General features: G+C 43.7%; 1 pseudogene; it reads left to right on the forward strand.

Annotated features, from left to right (window-relative positions):
• The first annotated feature begins 233 nt into the window (after positions 1-233).
• On the forward strand, positions 234-1,183 carry LOC141088342 (NADP-dependent alcohol dehydrogenase-like; annotated as a pseudogene).
• The last annotated feature ends 3,795 nt before the right edge of the window (positions 1,184-4,978 follow it).

The raw sequence follows: 4,978 nt of genomic DNA on the forward strand, positions 1-4,978 counted from the left end.
TAATTACCCATAATGACTGCCCGTGCTGTGACCACGTTCCCCAACGCACGTTTCGCTTGATATTTCGTCGCTTCCTCAGGGGGCTCCTGTCTCAACGGCTGCACTGCCTGGCACACAGTGAGTGCGCGATGACGTCATCACACACCCGCAGTGTCAGAGGCAGAGGGGAATGATGGGAGAGGAGGCATCAGCTGACGCTCTCTCCTCCATCATTGCTTTGAACCGGAACCACCATGAGCACCGCAGGAAAGGCTATTAAATGCAAGGCCGCTATTGCCTGGGAACCATGCAAGCCCCTCAGCATTGAAGATATTGAAGTAGCTCCTCCAAAGGCTCATGAAGTCAGAATAAATCGTGCAGAGCTTGCGATGGCCAACACAGTAACATCTGCAAAAAATTAGAGTTTGCATTTGGAGCTCAATCAGGACTGATGGATGATGGTACAAGCAGATTTACCTGTAAAGGCAAAGCGATTTATCATTACGCATGCACAAGTACATTCACTGAATACACTGTGGTGTCTGACATTTACGTTGCCAAAGTGGATGCCCGTGCCCTTGTTGAAGTTTGTCTTATAGGCTGTGGATTTGCTACTGGATATGGTGCAGCTGTCAACACTGCTAAGGTGACCAAGCGCTCTAGTTGTGCTGTTTTTGGCTTGGGAGGAGTTGGTTGTTCAGCAATTGTAGGATGCAAGGATGCAAGCGCTACACGAATCATTGGAGTAGGTTCACATAAGGATAAGTATCCAAAAGCCTTACAACTGGGAGCCACTGAGTGCCTAAACCCAAAGGTTTACGATAAACCCATTCATGAGGTCATTACTGAGCTAACTAATGGAGGAGTGGATTTTGCCGTTGAATGTGCAGGACGCACTGAATCCATGCTGACTGCTCTCCAGTGTACTTACTGTGGAAATGGTGTTGCTGTTGTGTTGGGTGTGGCATCTCCCAAGGACACACTTTGTTTGCATCCAGGTTTGCTTGTCACAGGGCGTACCTTGAAAGGATCTATATTTGGAGGCTACAAGGGTTCTGATATCCCAAAACTGGTTACAGATTATATGAACAAAAGGAACAATCTGGAACATTTAGTAAGCAAGAAGCTAGCCCTGCAAAAAATCAATGAAGCATTTGAACTGCTTAGCAGTGGGGCAGGAGCTCGGAGTATTGTGATATTCTAATCGTACTGCAAGTGAAAATATGGAAGTAGACCATGGAGCTGTCCTTGTAGAAATGCACTTTACAGCTTCTGATTAATCATATCTTATATGCATACATTCTCCTATCTGATTGGTGTATGATTTTTTTGTTCACAGTGATAGAATCCACTTAAGAATTTCGGCATTTGCTTTGGTTCAACTTCTATACTAATGCAGACACCGGTATAGTTCAATGCGGTGGCGGTGGGGGGAGTCGCCGCTGGCTGGCGGATATGTATGATGGGTATATGGGCACAGGACTATGGGATAGAGGATGTATGATGGGCCTATGGGATGGAGGATAATTATAATTTTTTATATCTAACCACAGTTAGTTACTATGCTCGGGCAGCGCCGGGCTCTTCAGCTAGTATATATATATATATATATTTATTTATATACACATTTAGCTTTGACGCCATAAAAGGAGGGGGGCCCAGACACATTTCTTGCACAGGGGCCCCAAGCTGTCAGTGTCCGCCCCTGGATGGCCATGTACGCTGGCTGTGCCCACAGGATATATGGTGAACGCTCCGATCGCAGCAGTTTAACCCCTTAGATTTGCAGCGTGGTTGAACTCATAGAAATCTATGGGAGCTTTACAATGTATACCCTTATATTGTGCCTAAGTGTATGGAGCACGTATATACGCCTACTCACTGCTGTATACATAAACTGATGTATCCTGATGCCCACCAGAATTTTACCCAATTCCAGCTACGCCGCCCTGGTGGTTCCTGCTAGGCTTGCAGCAAAGGTATCATGTAGATAATTCACGTGACTGCAGTTGTTGTGTGAATGATGTATGTGACTTCATCATAGCAGATCTGGCAATGGATAACCAAAGCAGCAGCACCGGAGCGGCTTATTAGGGGGTAGGTCAGTGTGAGGCTAAGTGCACATGTAGCAGAAAATTTCTGCTCAAAAACCTGACTCCCTTCCCAGAAACCGCGCCTTTTTTGTCTGCGCATTTTCGTCGTGGTTTTAATGCATTTTTTCCGGCGCTTTTTCAAAACGCATAGAACTAGCCAGAAATGCAGAAAAATCCGCGAAATTAATGAGCATGCTGCGTTTTTTACCGCGATGCGTTTTTTTTCGCGGTGCAAAACGCATCAATATGCACAAAAAATGCATAGAAATTAATGGGAAGCTTATTTTTAGCGGCTTTATAGCGGTTTTATTGGCAAAACCGCTAAAAATACGCTGTGTGTGAACACAGCCTAAGGACGTTATCACCTGTTGGCAGGACTGGTGATAACGTGCTCATTGGTGGGGGTCTGACTGCCGGGACATGCACCGATCAGCATGCCGGGACCATTTACAATGGTCAATGTGCTGCCGAGAATGACAAAAAATCATTTCACCCAAAGAACGAGTGTTGGCACTGGCCGATATTTGAGAGAGATGCAGAAGACCACCTGTTATCAAGATTGGCACCAGGCACAGCGCCCACTCAAATCATCACTAATAGTAATAGTATAATGGCCACAAAAAGTGCTCTATACAGTATAAAGGGAGCCTGCGTTACCTTCCATACAGTATAGCGGCCCTGTACAGTGCTCCATACAGTATAATGGCGGCAAAAAGAGCTCCATACAGTATAGTAGCCTCACATAGTGCACCATACAGTATATTGGCCCCACATAGTGCTAAATGCTTTATAATCACCCCACAAAGTGCTACATACATTATAATAACCCCACATAGTGCTCCATACAGTATAATGCGCACCACATAGTGCTACATACAGTATAATGACCCCACATAGTGCTCCATACAGTATAATGACCCCACATAGTGCTCCATACAGTATAATGACCTCACATAGTGCTCCATACAGTATAATGACCCCACATAGTGCTCCATACAGTATAATGACCTCACATAGTGCTCCATACAGTATAATGACCCCACATAGTGCTCCATACAGTATAATGACCTCACATAGTGCTCCATACAGTATAATGACCTCACATAGTGCTCCATACAGTATAATGACCTCACATAGTGCTCCATACAGTATAATGACCCCACATAGTGCTCCATACAGTATAATGACCTCACATAGTGCTCCATACAGTATAATGACTTTACATAGTGCTCCATACATTATAATGACCTCACATAGTGCTCCATACAGTATAATGGGCATCACATAGTTCTCCATACAGTATAATGACCTCACATAGTGCTCCATACAGTATAATGCGCCCTGCATAGTGCTACATAAAGTATAATGACCCCACATAGTGCTCCATACAGTATAATGACCCCACATAGTGCTCCATACAGTATAATGACCTCACATAGTGCTCCATACAGTATAATGACCTCACATAGTGCTCCATACAGTATAATGACCTCACATAGTGCTACATACAGTATAATGACCCCACATAGTGCTCCATACAGTATAATGACCTCACATAGTGCTACATACAGTATAATGACCCCACATAGTGCTCCATACAGTATAATGACCTCACATAGTGCTCCATACAGTATAATGACCCCACATAGTGCTCCATACAGTATAATGACCTCACATAGTGCTCCATACAGTATAATGACCTCACATAGTGCTCCATACAGTATAATGACCCCACATAGTGCTCCATACAGTATAATGACCTCACATAGTGCTCCATACAGTATAATGACCTCACATAGTGCTCCATACAGTATAATGACCTCACATAGTGCTCCATACAGTATAATGACCCCACATAGTGCTCCATACAGTATAATGACCTCACATAGTGCTCCATACAGTATAATGACCTCACATAGTGCTCCATACAGTATAATGGGCATCACATAGTTCTCCATACAGTATAATGACCTCACATAGTGCTCCATACAGTATAATGCGCCCCGCATAGTGCTACATAAAGTATAATGACCCCACATAGTGCTCCTTACAGTATAATGACCCCACATAGTGCTCCATACAGTATAATGACCTCACATAGTGCTCCATACAGTATAATGACCTCACATAGTGCTCCATACAGTATAATGACCTCACATACTGCTCCATACAGTATAATGACCTCACATAGTGCTCCATACAGTATAATGACCTCACATAGTGCTCCATACAGTATAATGACCTCACATACTGCTCCATACAGTATAATGACCTCACATAGTGCTCCATACAGTATAATGACCTCACATACTGCTCCATACAGTATAATGACCTCACATAGTGCTCCATACAGTATAATGACCTCACATAGTGCTCCATACAGTATAATGGGCATCACATAGTGCTCCATACAGTATAATGACCTCACATACTGCTCCATACAGTATAATGACCTCACATAGTGCTCCATACAGTATAATGACCTCACATAGTGCTCCATACAGTATAATGCGCCCCGCATAGTGCTCCATACAGTATAATGACCTCACATACTGCTCCATACAGTATAATGACCTCACATAGTGCTCCATACAGTATAATGACCTCACATAGTGCTCCATACAGTATAATGCGCCCCGCATACTGCTACATACAGTACTCCATACAGTACAATTCATGTATTGCTCCATACAGCAGTGGTCCCCAACCCTGCTGACCTTGAGAGCCACAATCAGCTTTTTCCATCCGGGGGCCATTTGGAAATTTCTACCATCATTCGAGGGCCACGCAAAAATGATCACCTTGAGGCTGTGTACCCACGAAAGTGTGTTTTTCGTGTTTTTTTACCAGCAAAAATGCTTAAAAGAAGCATCCCATTCATTTTAATGAATTCTGCACTTTTTGTG

This window comes from Dendrobates tinctorius, unplaced genomic scaffold (genome assembly GCF_039654945.1).
Source record: "Dendrobates tinctorius isolate UK_male_01 unplaced genomic scaffold, ASM3965494v1 ptg000038l, whole genome shotgun sequence".
Taxonomy (NCBI): domain Eukaryota; kingdom Metazoa; phylum Chordata; class Amphibia; order Anura; family Dendrobatidae; genus Dendrobates; species Dendrobates tinctorius.